The sequence below is a fragment of the Pelobates fuscus genome, chromosome 5 (genome assembly GCF_036172605.1).
Source record: "Pelobates fuscus isolate aPelFus1 chromosome 5, aPelFus1.pri, whole genome shotgun sequence".
Taxonomy (NCBI): Eukaryota; Metazoa; Chordata; class Amphibia; order Anura; family Pelobatidae; genus Pelobates; species Pelobates fuscus.
This window is the reverse complement of record NC_086321.1, coordinates 285,331,397-285,354,474: the sequence shown is the minus strand read 5'-3', so window position 1 is coordinate 285,354,474 and position 23,078 is coordinate 285,331,397. Positions and strand designations below refer to the sequence as shown.

General features: G+C 45.5%; 1 protein-coding gene across 1 annotated transcript in view; it reads left to right on the top strand.

The window, feature by feature from the left end:
- Nucleotides 1-257: 257 nt before the first annotated feature.
- HSH2D (hematopoietic SH2 domain containing) overlaps nucleotides 258-23,078 on the top strand; it is a 67,390-nt gene continuing 44,569 nt past the window's right edge. Inside the window, 1 exon segment of the mRNA XM_063457306.1 lies at nucleotides 258-344. The gene's annotated coding sequence lies outside the window, so the exon portion shown is untranslated.

The following is a 23,078-nucleotide window of genomic DNA, read 5'->3' as shown; positions in this document are numbered from 1 at the left end:
TGAGTAATAAAGAAGCCCCTTTGAATCTCATATCTCTGTGATATGAGACATCTGAATTTGCGCCGCACACTAAATACACACCTGTGTCTTATCACCTGAAGCTTTTTCTAGTTGTGACTCTGAAGAGATGCTTATTTCCTGGTGCTACAGTGCCTGAGAACGGATTAAAGCAATGTTTGAGCAGCCGCCTCACCTTTCTACCAGCTCCACCTGTTTGCCTACTGCGTCCTCACACATGCAACCTGGAAATGGGTGGGGTTTGCTCTCGTTCAAACATGAGAATAGAAACCTGTTTCATTACAAGGAAATTGTGACAAGCTCTAAGAACACAAGCTGCTTCTGAGGTAACGTGATTTACTAACATGCTATTTATTATAGAAAACTATCTTCAATATATGGAAATGTGGGAGTCAGCCTTTAAATGTTTACATTTTCTGATCATCAGCTCTTAATATCTGACTTTATCTGATAACGTATGGTTCTGATTGTCTGTGTGAACATATGCAACTATTCTAAGCACCGAGAATCAGTTATTCACTAAATTGTGAACTGGCAGCCATTCAAACAGAATACAAAGTGATTTTAATCCATAATTGCGGGATAAACTTTTTCTCTATCTCTATATCAAATTAACTTTAAATTATTAGACAGTGTCAAAGTCACAATTTAGGCAATAAACACTGACACTATTAATCTATGAGGCTTATTCACTAAAGTGCGAAATTCAAGGTGAATTGTAAGAATTTCAAATTTAAGGCCAACATAGCTTAAATTAAGGCATAGCTGACTTAGAGTTTTACCAGTTTGTCCTTTTTTTTTTTTTTTTTACCTTAAATTTTTAATTCACTTTAGCAAATAACACTGTATATATTTCAAATGTGCTGTCCTGAATTACAAGTAACTGCTGATGTTCTAATTCTAGGTAGTTGAAATCAGTGCCCCCAATAGAACAGATCTCTATTTTCCAGTCACAGACTTGAGTCACGTGAGGGAGTACGGAAAAAGAGAGAAGGAATGTGGCTTGTAAGCACAGGAACATTCTAAAACTATTTCTGCATTCAAACCTCTGCCTTATATTCCACTGTGCATATAAAAAAACTTTGCAAAACCTATTTTTTTTAACCCCTTAAGGACACATGACATGTGTGACATGTCATGATTCCCTTTTATTCCAGAAGTTTGGTCCTTAAGGGGTTAAATTCTAATATTAAAAAAAAAAGTCTATTTCAGTGTTTGGAACCTGGTCAGTAAAACACAGCCTCCCCGCACACTGTCACCCCCTCCTCCCCTCATGCACTGTCACCCCCTTCTGCCTGCACTGGGTATTTGTAAAGGGGAGGAGTTAGTAAAGATGACCATGCCCACCTGGGGCCCCAGGAAAAAAAAATCTGCACCCAGGCATCTATGACCCTAGGATCCACCCTGACAGTATAGTCACATTACTGGGGAAAAATCGTATATACGGATCCCTGCAGCAAAAGCAATGTGACTGTGCTTGATTAGATCATTGAGTGACTTCTGACAGAACTTGTCGCTTGCTTTAGTTGTCAAGTGGGTGATCTGACTTCAACCTTCTTTGTAGCATCATATCCTTCACATCTTATTTGTTTATCTGCCTTCAGCTTTGTTAATTTGTGTCTCTAGTTATTACCGTTTTTCTTTTAAAACGGAACATCCAGTTGAAAGTGTCATAATTATGTGAGTCCGATAGAAACGAGAACATTTATAACGTAGAACTGCTAACATAAGCATGGATCATAATGGTTGGGTCACATTGGCCTCCTAAAACAGTGGGTCATACCTTACTAGGGCTTCAGCTTGGGATTGAGTCCCTATTTACAGCTGATCTCACCTGAGAGATGCACTCCTTTTTCTGCAGTATATCATTTTTGCACATTGACTTGATATGCATTGAATGCAAATTTAAGTTGCCTTTAAAATAGTGGCACCTAATCTGCAAAATGTTCTGGCACTCTCTTGCATTCACTGAAATTTTAAATATTTCCTGCAAACAAAGCATGCACGGAAGATACCCAATATGCATTGTGTTCTCAGGGCATGTTGAGCAAATGGTGGCATTAAACACTAGAAAATACAGTACAGGAATGTGTACTTATATTTCCTCTACACACATCACCCTGGTAACCTGCTCACTCAACAGGGTGTACACTTGGGTGAGGGAGACCAGAAAGGTTAACTGTTTTCTTTAATAATGCTAGTTTTATACCTCATGTACTTCATACCGGTGTGACCTTTTATACAAGACATAGGAACAGAAGTCTGTTAATGGAACCCATAGTGATACCGGAGAAACTGACGGAAGCCAAGCACAGAGAGATGGACACAGGTTTCTTCAGGAAGGAAGAGATTCTTTATTGGATCACCGATTGGGACTCAGAGGGACTAATGTCACCAAAATACAGCAAGTTCTGAGCCCCGGACAACAGTGCAGGCTCCTTATATAGGCACATAACTCCTCCCATATTAAGCTCCACCCGCACATTCTCTTGACCAATCAATACAAATAAGAATTAACTTCCTGCTTGACCGCATGGCCTGTCCAGCACAATGGAGGAGGGGAATACTATATCCTGTATTCTTGCACATGCTCCGTACACTACTGATCGTATCTTGCCTCGTGCAACCAACTGATCGATACGTCAGCATATGCACGTACACATGCCACGTGGTAATCTCGGCCTACTAAATTTATTTTTACCGAGATTCCACCACATTCCCCCCTTTGATGCCTCTTGATATTTCACAATTACTTGAGGCATCACTTAACCTTGGTTTGCATACACCGCAAGTTACCTTGAACCAGACCAGACTTATCTATGATGTGAATCTTCAACACTCATCTTCCTGCATTGGTTCTCCCTGATCTAGAGCCTTATATTTATAAATTGCCATTATCTGTGCAGCAGCCTTCCTCTCTGCTATATTTTCTATCAGGCTTTGCACAGACCTAACTACTAAGGGTATAAGACACGGCAGGAGTAGACACAACATTAAAATTAGTAGGACTCCACCTACCACTGCCTTAAGCCCTCCAAACCACTCATACCAGCTACCAAACCAACTACTTGGATTGTACCCTTTCCATACCTGAGTAGGCACATGCGCTAGTTTAACCATATGGCTAGTAAGCTCAGCTATTGCTTGCCCTTCGTCATCTATTTGAAGACAGCAATTGCTCAGGTTAAACTTCCCACATACACCTCCCTCTACTGCCAAAAGGTAATCCAAGGCTAATCTATTTTGGTATACTGCTGTCCTCATCCTGGTATTCTGCTTCGCTAGAAGATTGAGCGCTTGTGATGTCTCGTTAGTAATGATCTCAACCACTGCCTGTAATCTTATAATACGGTTGAGCATATCAATTGGGGTTCTATAACCAAAGGTACCATCCTCTGCCCACGTGGCTGGCCCATAGTAATCTATAATACGCTGGGGAGGCCATTCATTATCTTCCCAGGCGCCTATCTCTATGGGTCCCCTTTTCTTCCTATGATTCACATCATACACTTTAACACCTAAAGTCTCACCTGTTTCAATAGGTAACAAGAAGAAGGATGGTTTGAGCATACCCAACACACATGCCCCTTCCCAGTCCTGTGGCAACTCCGAATAGGCTTTCTTACCACAGATCCAGTACAAATTTGCTGGGGCTCTCCAGTTAGATGTGATGGACAAATCAAACCACACATCCTTTAAATTGGCGTATCTAGCAAACGGGTTAGATGGTTCTGAGACATTTGAAGCCGACCACCAAGTTGTATTCTTTGTATCATCATCATAAGCTTTTTGCCCTAGACAAGTTAATTCTCCTACAGAAGTATTATACATCATTCCTTTCCTTGCTATGCAAACATAACCTATGATGGAGGTCTTTAATCTCCACTCAGATTTACCTCTAACACTCATATGATAATCGGCTTGTGTAGATATTAATTGGTCAACTGCCTCAGAACCGGACATTACCTCCTTTGCTTCCCAAGGCCATTGGTCTCCCATGTTAGTACCTCCACACACATAGCAGTTGGTAACATTAAGACTACCGGCAATACTTTCAGCTAAATCAATAAACAGGTTTTTAGCATTATGGGGGATCTTATTATCTATGCTCATCTCTTCATAAAAGGAATGGTATACTTGATGAGTCTGGGAGGATACCGTATCAGTCTCTATCCCTATAAACAATACTGTCCCAGGATCTAAACCCGTCCCATATATTTGAAACCCAAATAAATTACCATATTTATCTAAGAACTTGTCGGGGTTATTTATAAGTATATGGACTGGATTGCATTCCATAGACTTACAATATGGACTGGTAGGCAACTTAGTCACAATCATGTCCTTGTCTACTGTCTGTCCCCAAGTTGCCCACCCCACACAAGACCAATATGGGCAAAAGTTATAATCTCTATTTGGGCATCTAGGACTCACATACTTATTTTTACTACTGGGACAAATATATTTATCGTTAGACCCATACGTCCTCTCCCAGCTAAGATCCCCACATACATTCCACGGCTTTCTACCACTTGATATTGCCTTACACGCATCAAATAGCAGAACACCCGAAGAATGTACGGATTCTAATACCGTCTTATTAATTAGGGTCCCCTGAGGATCTCCATTCCTGAGAGTCAACCAAATCGTACGGGGTTGATACTCTGGACTGAAGCACTTAGGTTCTCCTACTCCTAAATGGCACACACTATATTCTATATTTAAGTATCTACATCTTGATACATCTCCTTTACACTCGTATTGCGAATGCCAAATTAGGGTCTGGGAAATATGGTTACCTGTTCTTGTAGTCTTAATGCATACCTCACAGCTAGGAGTGTCGGTACCTCTACTTTCCTGAATATAAAAATACACATATAAAAACATTATCAGAAACACATCTTTCGTCGTCATCCTCAGTCTTCGTCCGTGCGAAGGCACCTCAGCTTCCAGGATGTAAGGGCTGCAGGGAATGGAGTTCTGCTCGTCTTCACAGGGGTCCCTTCGAGACTTTTCCTGACTTATACACTCGTTGGTGAGCGGACAGGCTTTATTATGGCCTTCTCACTCACTTACCAAATCTCTAAAACAATAAAATTTGTTATCCACAAGGTTCCTCGTCACTCCGACTGAGTCGTGCGCTTTAACCGGATCTTGCAGGGATTCTCTGGATCTGCTGTAGCTTGCCAAGAATCGACTGCTGCTGGTTTAACCCTGGAGTGATGTATCCACGGAGTCACTTCGGCTACTTTTATCGCTGTAGGGGTAGACAAAAGAACACCATAAGGACCTCTCCACTTGGGCCCTAACGGTACATTATTCCACTCTTTAATCCACACTTGGTCTCCTGGGTGGTAACTATGAACTGGGGGATAAATATTCACAGGTAATCTATCTTGTACCCATTTCTGTACCTCCTCCATAGTCTTACCCAACTCTACAACCTGCTGCCGGGTAATTCCTTCTCCCAACTGACTCAAATCCCCCCTTAAGTTACCAAGTACGGGAGGTGGTCGCCCATACATGATTTCAAAAGGAGAGAGGCCCATCCTTCTGGTAGGTGTACTGCGGATTCGCAATAGAGCTATGGGCAAGAGAACGTTCCACTTAAGTTGGGTTTCCTGACACATTTTAGCCAACTGATTCTTAATAGTTCTATTCATTCTCTCTACCTTACCAGAACTCTGGGGTCTATATGCCGTATGAAGCCTCCACTTTATACCAAGCATATGAGTCAGTTGTTGTAGGCACTGATGAACAAAAGCTGGACCATTGTCCGATCTTATAGAGCAGGGTAGTCCATATCGGGGTATTATTTCTCGTAGCAGGAATCTCACAACTTCCCCTGCTTTCTCCGTACGAGTAGGACATGCTTCTACCCAGCCTGAATAGGTGCACACAACTACCAGTAGGTAGCGATGTCCACCAGATTTAGGCATCACTGTATAGTCAATTTGTAAATCGGACATGGGGAGTCCCCCCATAAACTGGACTCCTGGTGGCTTTACTGGTCCTTGCCTTGCATTATTCTTAGCACACGTTACACATCTTCGTACAATGGCCTGAGTCAAGTTAGACAATCTTGGTATGTAGAAATGTTTTCTGAGAGATTCTTCTGTGCTGTCTCTCCCAGAATGTGTCCCGTTGTGATAGTTTTGGACAATTTCTACCGCTAGTGATGCTGGAATGACTATTCTTCCATCTTCTAACTGATACCATTTGTTCTCCAAATACTTTCCAGGTTCAGTCTTTAACCACTCCTCTTCTTGAGCTGTATAAACTAGAGTCCATTGAGACAGTGGAGTTGGTATAAGAGCAGCTATATGCCCCACATACTCCTGTCTTCCTGATTCAGCGGCACGCTTAGCTGCACTATCTGTCATCCGATTTCCTTTGGTTACATCACCATCTCCTCTCAGATGCGCTCGACAATGTATAATACCGACTTCTTTCGGCTCCCACACTGCTTCCAATAGTTGTAGGATTTCAGCTGCGTACTTGATTTCTTTGCCTTCTGAATTCAATAGTCCTCTTTCTTTATACAAAGCTCCGTGGGCATGAGTGGTTAAAAACGCATACTTGGAGTCCGTGTAGATGTTCACTCTTAAACCTTCAGCCAATTGTAACGCTCGTGTCAGTGCTATCAATTCTGCCTTTTGTGCTGATGTTCCTTTTACCAGTGGCCGAGCTTCTATCACCTTGTCTATCGTTGTTACTGCATATCCTGCATAGCAGATCCCTTCTTTCACATAACTACTGCCGTCGGTGTAATATTGAACATCGGGGTTCTGGATGGGAAAATCACGAAGATCTGGTCTACTTGAAAATACTTCATCCATTACTTCCAAACAATCATGTTGACTTTCAGTAGGTTGTGGCAAAAGGGTAGCTGGATTTAAGGTGTTTACAGTCTCTAAATGCACTCTTGGGTTTTCACACAACATTGCTTGATACTTGGTCATACGGCTGTTACTAAACCAATGATTTCCTTTGTAATCCAACAACGTCTGTACTGCATGTGGGACTCGTACATAAAGTTCTTGACCCAGAGTGAGTTTATCGGCTTCAGCTACTAGCAGGGCGGCTGCAGCTACGGCTCTTAGACAAGGTGGAAGTCCGCTGGCCACTGCATCCAATTGCTTAGACATGTAGGCAACAGGTCTTTGCCATGATCCCAAGTACTGTGTCAATACTCCCACAGCCATTCTTCTTTGCTCATGTACATACAGGTAGAATGGTCGTGTGTGATCAGGTAGACCTAATGCTGGGGCACTCATCAAAGCCTTCTTCACATCTTCAAATGCCGTTTGCTGTTCTTGAGTCCATAAGAAGGGGTCGTGCTCTGTACCTTTGATAGCTGCATACAGAGGTTTTGCCAGTATCGCGTAGCTGGGAATCCATATCCTACAGAAGCCTGCTGCCCCCAAGAATTCTCGCACTTGTCTTCTATTCTTGGGTATCGGTATTTGGCACACAGCTTCTTTTCTCTCTGGCCCCATAATTCTTTGACCTTGTAGCGGTACTTACCTTATCCGGGGGCCGGACGCGGTCCTCTCTTCAAGCCGCGCGCGGTCCTGCGGCTGCACGAGCCGCGCGCGGCTCGTCCGACTGTTCAGACAGGAAGGCGGGCAGTGACCGCGGGAAGCGGTCACGTGTCCCGCCTGCAGCTAAGAGCGCGCCGCGAATCTCGGGCGCGCTCTTAAAGAGACAGTGGGAGCCTAAATTGCAAAAAGGCTCCCATTGGCTCCTGTCATGCCAATCACCCCATACACTTACCTGTTGGGGGAGTGGAAGTGACAGGAGCCAATCACATTAGTTTGAAGGCTACTTATACTTACCCTTTTCCCTTAGTTCCTTGCCCTATCGTGGTTTCTGCTACAGTTCCCTTTAGTGCTTGTTGTGTTCAGTTGTGTTTCTCCGTATTTGACCTTGGCTTTGTATTCTGACTTCGTTTTCGCTTTATCCTATTCTGTACTGTTTGCCGGCTTGCTGATTCCTGTGTACCAGTCCCCGGCTAGTTTTCGTTTACGCTGTCTCTTTGTGCCCTTGACCTCGGATCGTTCCTGACTCTCTTATCCTATTACGTCGAGTCCGGCCACTCTAAGGTCCGGTAGACGTATCTCTCCTCTGTACTGTCTTCTGTTAGGCTGGATCCTGCGTGTAGGGGTATATACTCGTTACATTACGATAGGGACATGGACCCCGCAGATTTAGCTCAACAGATGGCGACCCATGAGGCTAGATTTGTAGAGCAGGATCACCGTATGGATCAAATAGCTCAGGCTCTCCAGACGCTCTTAGCTAGAACCATTCCAGCAACCGCACCTAACCCTCCTGCACCCCTGCTTCCTGAAGTATCGACTATGCCTAACGCTACAGCACATTTAACGCCTCCTCCTAGGTATGGAGGGGATTCTAAGACATGCAGAGGGTTCATTAACCAAATAGAGTTTCATTTTGAAATGTATCCACGTTCATTTCCCACAGAGAGGTCTAAAGTTGGGTTCTTTATGCACCAACTTACCGACAAAGCACTTGAATGGGCAAACCCTATTTGGGAGGCTAATGGACCTATGGTGCATAACTTTCACAGTTTCCTAACAGCTTTTCGCAGAACTTTTGATACTATGAAAAGGTCTAAGAATGCCGCTAGAGCATTAATGAGGGTTAAACAGGGTTCTAGGTCTGTGGCTGATTACGCTATACAGTTTCGTACCCTTGCCTCACAGGTCGATTGGACCAATAATGGGTTAACTACGGCCTTCATGGAAGGTTTATCAGACTCTATATTGGATGAGGTAGCAGCTAAGGAGCTTCCTATTGCCTTAGAGGACCTTATTGACTACCTCATCGATATAGATAATAGGATTCGTGACAGGCTCTATACTAAGAACAGGAATAGACGTTTTGTTACACCTATTCAACCCAGAGTTAATATACCGGAGAGTGTTAAAGTATCTGAAGAGGAACCTATGCAATTAGGGGTTGCCAAACTCTCAGATACTGAGAAATTACATAGGAGAAGGGAGGGACTCTGCCTATATTGTGGTAAGAGAGACCATATGGTAAAGGAGTGTCCTCTGCTCCCGGAAAACTCTCGCACCTAAGACCTTATAGGGGACTGGCCTTGGGTGTGATTTCTAAGTCTCCTACATTGCCTCCTAACCGACTGCTTCTCCCTGTTTCTTTACATATGGGAGAGAGTTGTATAGTTGAAAACATAGACGCCCTGGTGTCAGGGTCTTACCTGAGTTGGGAGTCTGTAGCGCAGATATGACGCTCACCCTTGCAGATAGCCACAGGCCGAGGTGGTCAGGTAAGAATTCACCTGGCCTGTGGGTCTGTGCACGGGGGCTGTGCAGGATGCAGTACCAAATTCGCAGGACAGGCAAGAACAGAACCAGCAGGATGGTCGAGGGATAGCCGAGGTCAAAGGATGCCAGAGGTAGAATAAACGAGTCACAAGCCGAGGTCAAATACACGAAGCAGAATACACAGGAACACTGATACGACACAGGAACAAAGATCAAAGACTTGACAATGATTGCAGGGCGAGGCTGGGTTTAAATACCCTGCTAATGGAGATCAGAGTCAGGTGAGAAGCAGGCAAGTCATGGTGCAGCCCCCGGAGTAGTAGCCAAGCCAGAATGAACAAGGCCGGAATCGGAAGTCTCAGGTAAAGCCGCTGTGGCTCAGAGGTAGAGAGCAGGGCTGGGATAGACAAGTACCCCGGTTCAAGTCCCCTGTTGGGAATTCCAGGAACGACCACGTCTTGCCGTCTGTCTCACAGGTGAGTACCCTGACAGTACCTCCCCCTTCAAAAACGACCTCTGGGCGTAAGCAGGCTCCTCATCGAAGTAATCCGTCTCACCAGTGTCACTCTCAGAATCCGTCGAGTACCCATAGTGAAAGTCCTCAGCATGGGATCCCTGATTAGTTCGGGATTTCCCAGTACCAGCTTCTGGTACAGCTGACGATCGGTCTAGGTTCCGGGTAGGGGTGACAAAAACTTCCACCACTTCAGGAGGGACAGTGCTCGCAGCTAGCAGTGCTTTTTCGAACACTTCCAAGTCTTTTTTACAGACCGTAGTGCCATTAGAAGAAATTACACAATCCTTGGGTAAATCCTTTTCAAGTGGGTAGGAAGTAGTGGTGGTAATACAGGAAGCAACTTTGGTAGTAACAGCAGACGACTCTGGAGCAGGAGGTCTAGGAGGGCGAACAGGACAAAGGGTGATGAAGTGTCCACCTTCTCCACAGTAAAAGCACAGACCATGGCTTCTCCTTCGGTCCCTCTCTCCCGGTGTGACTTTGCAGTGGATACGTCCAATTTGCATAGGCTCCTCAGGATCAAGTTGAACACAGGATACCTCTGGAGTTCTCCTGGGAACTGAATCATAAGAGGGTATCACTGGGGTGTGGTGACGTAGACTCCGCGATTTTTTAGTAGTAGAAGCTGGCTTGGGCTTAGTGATCCTGCACTGTGAGTCCAAGGCAATAATAAAGGACTCCCAGCTGACAAGGACAGGACTCTTCCTCTGCAACATTTGGTAAGACCAGGTTTTAATGCGTCCAGACAACAGGTTGATAGCCGCTCTGACCCTGATGAAATCCGTGGCGTAAGTTCGAGGCTTTAAAGAAAACAATACCTCGCAATCCATCCTGAATGACTGGAAGGACGTGTAGTTACCATCGAATCTGTCGGGCATGATGACAAAGGGTTCCGGAGCTGGATGTACTGCGCCTTTAAGAGATAAAAGTTCCTGCTGCAACTCCGAAACAATCTGGGCCAAGCTGGATACTTGCTGGAGTGAGGGTGAGCACATTTCTGCGGACTCCATATTGGTCAAGTCTTTTGTCAGGGTCTTACCTGAGTTGGGAGTCTGTAGCGCAGATATGACGCTCACCCTTGCAGATAGCCACAGGCCGAGGTGGTCAGGTAAGAATTCACCTGGCCTGTGGGTCTGTGCACGGGGGCTGTGCAGGATGCAGTACCAAATTCGCAGGACAGGCAAGAACAGAACCAGCAGGATGGTCGAGGGATAGCCGAGGTCAAAGGATGCCAGAGGTAGAATAAACGAGTCACAAGCCGAGGTCAAATACACGAAGCAGAATACACAGGAACACTGATACGACACAGGAACAAAGATCAAAGACTTGACAATGATTGCAGGGCGAGGCTGGGTTTAAATACCCTGCTAATGGAGATCAGAGTCAGGTGAGAAGCAGGCAAGTCATGGTGCAGCCCCCGGAGTAGTAGCCAAGCCAGAATGAACAAGGCCGGAATCGGAAGTCTCAGGTAAAGCCGCTGTGGCTCAGAGGTAGAGAGCAGGGCTGGGATAGACAAGTACCCCGGTTCAAGTCCCCTGTTGGGAATTCCAGGAACGACCACGTCTTGCCGTCTGTCTCACAGGTGAGTACCCTGACACCTGGTTGATTCTGGGGCAGCCGAGAACTTTATAGACTCTGGTTTTGTAAAGAAAAACAACATTCCCATCAGGGAGAAGGAGATACCCTTGGCCGTTGAGGCCATAGATGGTAGACCATTGATATCTCCTGTTGTTACTCACGAGACTGCACCGCTACACATGTACACAGGGGTTCTACACTATGAAACCATTCGGTTCCAGGTCATCACCTCTCCCTCTTCACAGTTGGTGTTAGGGTATCCATGGTTACGTGCCCACAATCCCATTTTTGACTGGGAGACAGGGCAGATAAAATCATGGAGTGAAGCCTGCCATGAGTCATGTACTATTGAAGTCACGCCTGTGAATTCTATTAACGTTCCTACTGTTCCTCCTTTATCTACGACAATACCCTCTCAGTATTTAACTTTAAAGACTGTCTTTGATAAAAGAGAGGCTGACAAATTACCGCCTCACAGACCCTACGATTGTGCTATTGATTTGTTGCCTGGTACTATACCTCCTAAGGGCAGGGTGTACCCCCTATCGGTTCAAGAAAACCGTGTCATGGAGGAGTACATTAAAGAGTCATTAGACAAGGGATTTATTAGAAGATCCTCCTCTCCGGCTGGAGCGGGGTTCTTCTTTGTATCAAAGAAAGAAGGTGATTTAAGACCTTGCATTGATTATAGAGGTCTTAACAAGATCACCATCAAAAATGCTTACCCTATACCTCTAATAACAGAATTGTTTGACAGGCTCAAACATGCTACGGTATTCACCAAATTAGATCTTAGAGGAGCATACAATTTGATACGTATTAAAAAGGACCACGAATGGAAGACAGCCTTTAACACTCGGTCAGGTCATTATGAGTATACCGTCATGCCATTTGGGCTTTGCAATGCCCCAGCAGTGTTCCAAGAATTTATTAATGATGTCTTAAGGGACTTTATTCACTCATTTGTTATTGTGTACTTGGATGACATTTTAATATATTCTACTGACATTCACGCTCATCACAGACATGTTACAACAGTTCTGAAGACCCTTCTTGCTAATGGTCTTTATTGCAAATTAGAAAAATGTCTATTCGACCAGTCCGAGGTCCAGTTTTTAGGGTATTTGATTTCCGCCGAGGGTTTTCGGATGGATCCCCAGAAGCTCGCTGCAGTCATAGAATGGCCTCTGCCGCAAGGTCTGAAAGCCATCCCGCGTTTTCTGGGTTTCTCTAATTATTATAGACGTTTTATCAAAGGTTTTTCGTCTATAGTAGCGCCTATTACTCGTATGACTAAAAAGGATGGCAATACACGTGTCTGGTCTACTGAGGCACTTCAGGCTTTTGACTTTCTTAAAACTACGTTCGCCTCTGCCCCTATTTTACAGCATCCTGTCCCCTCATTGCCATATATACTTGAGGTTGATGCTTCCGATATAGGGGTAGGTGCTGTCTTATCCCAAAGAGAGTCTCCTGACAAGCCATTGCATCCTTGTGGCTTCTTTTCTAAACAAATGTCCAAGGCAGAGAGGAATTATGATGTGGGTAATCGCGAACTCCTTGCTATCATTTTAGCACTCAAAGAATGGAGACATTTGCTAGAAGGAACTAAGGATCCTATTCTCATATTTACAGATCACAAGAACCTATCCTACCTTAGCGAAGCTAAAAGATTGTCTTCAAGGCAGGCTAGGTGGTCACTGTTCTTGTCTCATTTTAATTATATAATCACCTATAGGCCAGGTGACCGGAACACCAAAGCGGACGCTCTGTCCAGACAATTCGAGACTATTGACAAACAGGAGATTGATGTCACTCCTGTCATTCCCCCAGACAGGATAATAGCAACTACTATATTGTCTATTTCCTCGTCCCTCTTGCAGGCCATACAAGCGAAACAAGGCATGGCACCCAGCGAGAGGCCTAATGATAAATTGTTCGTTGACATTCCCGAGAGACGGGATATTCTGTCACTTTATCACGATACTAAGACTGCTGGACATCCTGGTATTTCCAAAACAGTGTCAGCCGTTTCTCGGTATTTCTGGTGGGATACCTTACGTAAGGATGTTACTGACTATATAAGTGCTTGTACTACTTGTGCATGTATGAAAACCTCTCGTAGAGTTCCTTGTGGGCTGTTGCATCCGTTGCCCGTTCCCGAGAGACCTTGGTCTAATCTATCAATGGATTTTATTGTTGAATTACCCCCTTCGAATGGTAACACAGTCATCCTAATGATAGTAGATCGGTTTTCCAAAATGGCTCACTTTGTGTCTCTTCGCAAGTTGCCCACTTCCAAGGAATTGGCTCTTATCTTCGCTAGAGAAGTGTTTCGATTACATGGTATTCCCTTATCTATTGTATCCGATAGGGGTAGCCAATTTATTTCCAGGTTCTGGAAAGCCTTTTGTTCGGAGATGGGTATTTCCCTCTCATTTTCTTCCGCTTACCATCCCCAGTCTAATGGAGCTGCTGAACGTGCCAACCAGTCTCTTGAGCAGTACCTCCGTTGTTTTGTGTCTCACCATCAGGACAATTGGTCTGACCTGCTTCCTTGGGCTGAATTTGCTCGGAATAATGCCACTCATGATTCTTCCGGCAAAAGCCCTTTTTACGTTGTCTATGGCCAGCATCCCGTTGTTCTTCCGGCTGCATTCTCCTCTCAGGGCATGCCAGTTCTGGATGAGCATTTGACTGGTTTGCGTAGTACTTGGGAGCAGGTTCAGCGTTCTTTGGTGGACTCTGCTGCCCGCCAGAAGGCTCAGGCTGACAAGCATCGCAGAGCGGCTCCTTCCTATGTTGTGGGGGACAGGGTTTTGCTTTCCACACGGAATATTCGCCTCCGGGTGCCTTCTATGAAATTGGCTCCCCGCTTCATTGGTCCTTATCGCATTATACATAAGGTTAATCCCGTTTCTTATGCCTTGGGTCTGCCTAAGAATCTGCGTATACCCAATGTATTTCACACCTCTTTGTTGAAGCCTTACGTACGCAACCGCTATACCCGGCATACTCCCCCTCCCCCTCCTGTCTCTGTGGAGGGTCATGAGGAGTTCGAAGTATCTGCTGTTATTGACTCTCGTTTTCTTAGGGGTCGGCTTCAGTACTTGGTACATTGGAAGGGTTATGGGCCTGAGGAGCGCAGTTGGATTTCTGCGGATGCTGTTCATGCTCCCCGCCTTGTACGTTCTTTCCATTCGCGTTTTCCTGCCAGGCCTGGTCCTGCCCGCCCGGAGGGCGTGTCCTCAGGGGGGGGTACTGTAGCGGTACTTACCTTATCCAGGGGCCGGACGCGGTCCTCTCTTCAAGCCGCGCGCGGTCCTGCGGCTGCACGAGCCGCGCGCGGCTCGTCCGACTGTTCAGACAGGAAGGCGGGCAGTGACCGCGGGAAGCGGTCACGTGTCCCGCCTGCAGCTAAGAGCGCGCCGCGAATCTCGGGCGCGCTCTTAAAGAGACAGTGGGAGCCTAAATTGCAAAAAGGCTCCCATTGGCTCCTGTCATGCCAATCACCCCATACACTTACCTGTTGGGGGAGTGGAAGTGACAGGAGCCAATCACATTAGTTTGAAGGCTACTTATACTTACCCTTTTCCCTTAGTTCCTTGCCCTATCGTGGTTTCTGCTACAGTTCCCTTTAGTGCTTGTTGTGTTCAGTTGTGTTTCTCCGTATTTGACCTTGGCTTTGTATTCTGACTTCGTTTTCGCTTTATCCTATTCTGTACTGTTTGCCGGCTTGCTGATTCCTGTGTACCAGTCCCCGGCTAGTTTTCGTTTACGCTGTCTCTTTGTGCCCTTGACCTCGGATCGTTCCTGACTCTGTCTTATCCTATTACGTCGAGTCCGGCCACTCTAAGGTCCGGTAGACGTATCTCTCCTCTGTACTGTCTTCTGTTAGGCTGGATCCTGCGTGTAGGGGTATATACTCGTTACAGACCTTCAGAGATATGGAATCCCAGATATTTGACAGTTGGCAAACACAACTGAGCCTTCTTTCTAGACACCTTGTATCCTGCCTTCCAGAGAATGTGTAGTAGATCGTGCGTTGCTTGCTGACATATTTCCTTTGTAACTGCTGCTATCAACAAGTCATCTACATATTGTAACAATACACTCTCCTGGGATGGACTCGAAATCCAATAAATCTTGACTTAGAGCTGAACCAAATAGGGTAGGTGAATTTTTAAACCCTTGGGGCAGTCTTGTCCAGGTCATTTGGCGTTTTGAGCCCGTTACAGCGTTTTCCTATTGGAAAGCGAAGATACATTGACTTTCTGCGGCAATTCGGAGGCAAAAGAAGGCATCTTTGAGGTCTAAGACTGTAAAATAAGTAGCCCCGTCCGGAATTAAAGCAAGCAGGTTATATGGATTGGGTACAACTGGATGTATGCTAACAACCGCATCGTTGACTGCTCTCAAGTCCTGCACAGGTCGATACTCATCTGTACCGGGCTTTTGAACAGGCAGCAATGGGGTGTTCCAGGGGGAAGTACAGAATTTTAGGATACCATACCGTATGAACTTATCCAGATAAGATTGGATGTTCTTCTTAGCCTTCTGCGGGATATGATATTGCCGTAGGCTCACTGGATAAGCCCCAAGTTTTAGTTCGATTTTAATAGGTGGAATATTGCGGGCCAGTCCTGGTGGGTTGTTCTCTGCCCAAACTCCTGGTGTGTTGAATAAGGATTCATCACTCCTAGGGTTTGGCTAGTCAACGCTGTATAAAGTCGCCACTCTTCTTCCTTTGGTACGGATAATGTCATAATACCTGAAGGTCCATTAAACTTTAAGGATGTTGTTCCATTTGATAGGAACGTAATCTGCGTTTGTAACTTAGATAGCATATCACGTCCCAGCAATTGGACTGGACATTCAGGCATATAAAGGAATTGATGTTTTACTACGTGGCCTCCCAATGTACAGAGTCGACTTTTAAGAACCGGTTTTGCAGCACTTCTTCCAGTTGCTCCTATTACAGTAATAGTTCTTCCAGATGGAGGAGCAACTAGGTCAGTCACCACCGAATGTTCAGCACCAGTGTCGATCATGAACGCACTCCTTTTTCCCCCTATTGATACATCGACCATAGGCTCCGCTCGACCAAGGGGGATGGAGCCCGGTCGGTATCAATAGTCCTCCATGACCGTGTCAGCCAATCCTACAAAGTCCCTACCTTCTCTATCGCGGGACCTTTGCGCTACTGGATAGTACCTATCTTCCCTTACACTTCCTCTGTTCCCATTACTTCCTCTATTACCATTGCTCCCTCCGGGGCCTCCTCTACTTCTCGCTCTGCCTCTAAAATTTCCGTAACCTGCCCTGGGTAGGTCTCTCTCGTACTGCTCTCTTTGCGGACACTCGTTTCTCCAATGCTCTTCTTCCTTGCAATACGCGCACTGATTCCTACTCAAAGGCTCCCTATTCCATCTACTATCGCCTCTATCTGGGCCCCGTCTATCTACGCCTGCGATCGCTACCGCTAGCATATCAGCCTTTTTACGCATCTTGCGCTCTTCCTCTTTCTTTGTCTCTGTTTCCCTGTTCATGTATACTTTATTTGCTACCTCCATTAGTTGGGTGATAGACATTCCTGCAAACCCTTCTAACTTTTGTAGCTTGCGCTTAATATCTCTGTAAGCTTGGCTGACAAAGGCGGAGTTTACCATTCGGGAATTATCAGCGTCTTCCGGATTAAAGGGGGTATACAAGCGGTATGCCTCCAATAATCGGTCATAAAAGACACTGGGCGCTTCATCACTTTTCTGAATCACCTCAACTGTCTTCGACATATTAATAGCTTTCTTCCCTCCGGCTTTCATGCCAGCAATTATAGCGTCTCTATAGGCTTTGAGTTGAACCATATCTGCGCCATTAACATTCCAATCGGGATCGGTATTAGGGTAATGTGTTGCGGCCCATGCTGCCGGATTGGCTTGATTTAAAGCACGGGCTCTATCCTCTAGCGCTTTAATGGCCGCTTGGTTAATCCTTGTCCTTTCCTCATTATTAAACAATGTCATTAATAACTGCTGTCAATCAGCCCATGTCGGATTATGTGTCTGAACTATCGAGGTGAACAGATCGGTCATAGCTTGTGGTTTCTCAGTGTACGAGGAATTGTGGGTCTTCCAATTCAAGAGATCGGTAGTCGTGAACGGGACATATACGAAGACTGGGTCAGCATGTGCCATTTGACCTGTGGCATCGAGATAGGCTGACCCAGGATTCAGACGAAGAGGCATCTGATAATGTTTGAGTTGTTGGGTACCGGTCAGTTGTCTGGTTAGTATAGGGCTACGTAAAGGGGCGTCAGTTATGGGTTCCAGTCGGGGGGAAATAAGGCATGAGAATGTGGGAGCTTGATTTTGGGAAAAGCTAGTAAATAGAATACTCCCAGCCGAGCTAGAAGAAGCTTGACCGGAAGTTTGAAGTGGCGCCAAATCAGGATATTCAGATCTAACGGGGTTGGTTCTGGTTCTGGAAGGGGAGGTTTAATACGAGGGGGGGTGGATTCTGTACTGGAGGAGGAAGCGGAAGTGGATGAGGGCAATGAGGGGAGGGGTATAGAACTTCCTGCACTCGCGTCACCTCTTCCTATAGGGAAGTAAGGGGGCGGCAAAGGGATCTCGGACTCAGGGGGCGTGTCCAAAATGGGCCTAACCACAGTCCTAGTGGACAAACAAGTCCTGGCCACCATGAGGCGACATTGCTCCTCATGGCATATCTGAATCCATTTTGGCGAGTCGTTTACGGCCTGTCTCCAACAATCAATATATGGAAACTGTCCGTAAAGTTCAGGCCTACCTGACACAGCCACGTGTACACGCTGTATCAGGGTTGGATCCAAACTACCACGTGGCGGCCATGCCGCAACCAAAATAGGCCACTCCCTAGTGCACAAAGTGACCAAACGTACAGGAGACATTTTAACCCCAAAATCACATGTTTTAAATCCCTTTTTAAAATGCTTTACCATACAACCTAAGGGATCCAAAATCGTTGACTCCGACGCGCCCATACTTATCAATGGAACGTCGTTGACAACGAATACTATGCACGCGTTCTATTCAACAGTCACACCCGTTTCCTCTGGCAACAGCACCACGTGGTACGGTTACCAAGTGAAACGTACACAATAACACAATAAACACTCAGGGAATTCCCGTACACACACAGCTGTTACACCAGTCACTAAATAATCAATATTATGCCCTTTGGCGAAACTATACAGTCACCCACGCTATAATTCTCTATATACGAATTACCCGTCTATAACACACCCCAGTAACATCGTCTTTTACAAATAGCGGTTACAGTACGGTTAGCATAGGTCAAAGCACAATTTAAGGTCACAATACAATTATTAGTGGTTATGGTGTTAAACATGCAATAGACGACAATGATTAGTACTTATATACAGTGTCAGTAAATATACAGGGTTATGGTACCGTGCACTATGATACAGCAACACACTATTAACACTCTCGCTAGACGGCTGAGCTCGCGCTATCTAACAAGATATACACTTTACTAAACAATCTTTAACACATATACAATCCCAACTAAACTATTGGCCAGTACCTTGAATGGACTACCTAAAACTATGTACACCCGTTTTGGTTAGCCACACTGCCCAAGCACCACATATAGCGAACTAGAGGGCGGAATTTACAACAGAACCCTCTTAGTCTATTTACTCTATCAAAAATCTAGTGGGTTCCAAATTTACATGCCTTCCCACTTAGCCAAGATAGGTTGAGATCTAGCGAACCGAATTTACACAGGCGCCGCTTAGTCTCCCGGTCCCTCCGACCTAGCGAACGTAATATACACCCTAGAACGCTAGTCTAGACAAGACACCGGTGTCCGGCTAGGGCTATTTACACAGGACCCGGCCTGACTCCAAACCAAATCAAACGGTCTTACTAAAGAGCGTTCGATTGAGCGGTGCGCCTTCGCTCCTTCCCTCCGACAGAGGGGGCAGATTCCATACACAGATTTAAACCCCTTTTGGGCCTACCGCACAATCGGTATACCCCTAGTGGGTCTGCCGTCTAAAACAGCAGTTGTCTTACCTCCTCGTTCCTGAACCTGAGTTCACACTCATCGACGGGGACACCTCAGCACTTCTTACGTAGAGGCCGATGATCTCCTGGACAACAGACCAGTGGCGCCGAGACGAAGGGAGGTCCACGCAGAAGTTCAGGGGTGCAGCCATAGAGAACGTGGGCAAAGATAGACCATCTCACGCCTCTGCCTCTCAGCTACCGTTGAACGATGAGCTTCCCGGCCAATGCACCAAATGATACCGGAGAAACTGACGGAAGCCAAGCACAGAGAGATGGACACAGGTTTCTTCAGGAATGAAGAGATTCTTTATTGGATCACCGATCGGGACTCAGAGGGACTAATGTCACCAAAATACAGCAAGTTCTGAGCCCCGGACAACAGTGCAGGCTCCTTATATAGGCACATAACTCCTCCCATATTAAGCTCCACCTGCACATTCTCTTGACCAATCAATACAAATAAGAATTAACTTCCTGCTTGACCGCATGGCCTGTCCAGCACAATGGAGGAGGGGAATACTATATCCTGTATTCTTGCACATGCTCCGTACACTACTGATCGTATCTTGCCTCGTGCAACCAACTGATCGATACGTCAGCATATGCACGTACACATGCCACGTGGTAATCTCGGCCTACTAAATTTATTTTTACCGAGATTCCACCACAATAGGTGTGCCGTTTATCCCCTGCACTGCTCAGCTGGTGAAGGATGCCGCTGATGTTTTGGCCCCCTATATTGCAGACATTGTTAGTATGTCATTTGCCACCGGAGTTGTTCCTGGCATTCTGAAGCAGGCTGTGGTTATCCCCCTGCTGAAGACTCCAACTGTGCCACGCTCCGAGTTGAGCAACAATCGACCTATTTCCACCTTGCCTTTTTTGGCCAAGATCATCGAGAGAGCGGCGGTATGGCAGATTCAGCCTCACCTGGAATCTAATTACATTCTGGATGACTTCCAATCGGGATTTCGACCTGGTAGAGGGACAGAGACTGCCCTGGTTAAAGTCCACGACGATCTCCTGTGGGCCTTGGACAGAGGGGAGGAAATTGCCCTGGTACTCCTGGATTTATTGGCGGCCTTCGATACCATCGATCATGATAGATTGACAGAGAGGCTACTTACTGTGGCTGGTGTGGATGACAGGGCGCTGGCTTGGGTGACCTCGTTTCTCCACGACAGGGTTCAAAGGGTAAAATTGGGAACATTTTACTCCTCTAACATCGCCCTGACGTGTGGAGTCCCCCAGGGTTCGGCTTTATCTTCAATCCTGTTTAACATCTATATGAGGCCACTGACCCATATCATCCGCCGCCACATGCTTCCCTATCATATCTATGCCGACGATACCCAGTTGTACTTTCGCCTGGCCAAGAAAAAGGAGGATCAAATCAATCTTTCTTCCTGCCTACAGGATATCCAGTCGTGGATGGGAGCCAATTATTTAAAACTTAATGGCTCCAAAACTGAATGCATCATCTTCAGTAACCAGGAGGTGAATAGTATCTTTCCCTCATGGCCGGACTCGTTTTCTCCATCTCCGAGTCCTGCCACCAAGGTCAGAGATCTGGGAGTAATTTTCGACTCTAGGTTGACACTGAAGCCCCAGATCAATCAGGTGGTAAGCTCTTGCCACTACCACCTGAAGCTTCTGAGGTCTATTTTTAGATTTATTGCCCCCTCCGATCAAATCTCGGTGGTCAACGCCATCATCGGTAGCCGATTGGACTACTGCAATGTCCTGTACCTTGGACTGCCTCAGAACATCATACACAAGCTACAGTTGATACAGAACGCAGCTGCAAGGCTACTTACGGGTGTGGCCCGCAATGACCATATCACTCCATTTTTAAAAGCCCTGCACTGGCTGCCCGTTCGTGAACGGGTTCTGTTTAAAAATGGTTGTTTGGTATATAAGGCAATCCACGGTATGGGACCAGACTATCTGAAGGATAAATTCACACGCTATGCTCCCAGTCGATCCTTGAGATCGGCTGATTTAGCCTTATTGAAGATTCCAAATTTTAAAAAGAAAAAGTGCGGAGGGAGGACGAGTGATGTTCAGGGAGCGCAATTTTGGAACTCCCTGCCTCTGACATTAAGACTTGAGAATGATCTACTGAAGTTCCGCTGGAGCTTAAAAAGTTTTATTTGCTCAGGCATACGGGATTACATGAAATTTTTAACCTGGTTCAAATGCATGTGATTATATTGCTGTTGTGTGCTGGATATTGTTTTGCTTGTTTTTGATTGCTGGTATGCGCATCGAGACCCTATGGGTAATAAGACTGCGTTTCTTAAGAATGTTTAATAAATAAATAAATAAATAAATATAGTGACCAATATATAAATTGACCATCTTTTTATTGTTGCAACTTAAAATAAAATAAACCGCTCAGCTGTGACCTTTTATGCAAGATTAGATTAGATTTAAAGTTTAAGAAGAGGAGTACAAACCTTGAGAGAACGTTAAAGAAAAGGTATTTTGTGAAATAAAAACAGTTACCTGCACCCTATCCCAAATCCCTATGCACATTTCAATAATAGGAGGTTTTCGTAGCACTCCAGTGGCCATTAGTCAAGGCAAAATTCTCAGATGAGTCCTACCCTAACAATTCACATTGCTTTCATAAGAATTACGTGTGTAAACTACTTACGAGTTTCTGTCTGGAGATTTTGCCTTTTAGCTGAAAGCAGCAGGGTGAATTGTTACTAGAGAAAGGACTTACCTTGAAGATTACCTTGTAGTTTCATGGGTGCTTACATTCTTATTTAAATTTTCATTGGGATAGTATGCGGGTAACTTTATTTTATTCAGTTTAATATTATATATTTGGGATAATGAATATTATAGCTGTTGCAGATGTCCAAGAGTAGTGGGAGTGTGAGCACAGGGCTTAATTTTGTGTATTTGTGTTTAGTGAACTCGGCTATTGCTAAAATAGGTGATATGTTAGAGAGAAAGGTGTAGCTTGCTGGGTTACAGTTTCTCCAGTAAAAACAAACTATGGATGCTAAAAGTGATAACAAATTTTCTGATATTGACGCTGTGACAAACTCCCCTTTTCAAGTGAGGTTGCCATGAGTTCCTGGAGGAGCCTGCTTGCCAGCCTACTGCCAACAGACTATGGCCCTTGTAACATGTGATATAAAAGTCTCAGTACGTGTATTTGGACCATATGGTTAGGGAACCGAACAGCTGCAAGAACCAGAGACCACCCTGGAGCTTGTTAAGCCGAATTTCTACTTTGTAACAATTTCCACCTCAGTGTTCTAAGTGTTCGTCTGGGTGGCCGCAATTCCTATAGACGACCACGAGGTGGCAGCCATCTTGTTCACATGGAACGCAGGCAGCGGTGTTTGGTCATCGAGTTCATGGAACTATTTTCGGATACTGAAACTCTCGAACACCGCTGGACTTCCATCATAACCTGCGTTCGGTTCTATAACCCTTAGAAAGACACTGTTCGGTGGAAACATTCCCACTAACAAGGGGAACAAGCTCCAGGGTAAGACTATTTACTATGTTAGGTAGTTTGTTCGTTTTTAAACTGCCAAACTAGACCGACCGCAAGCC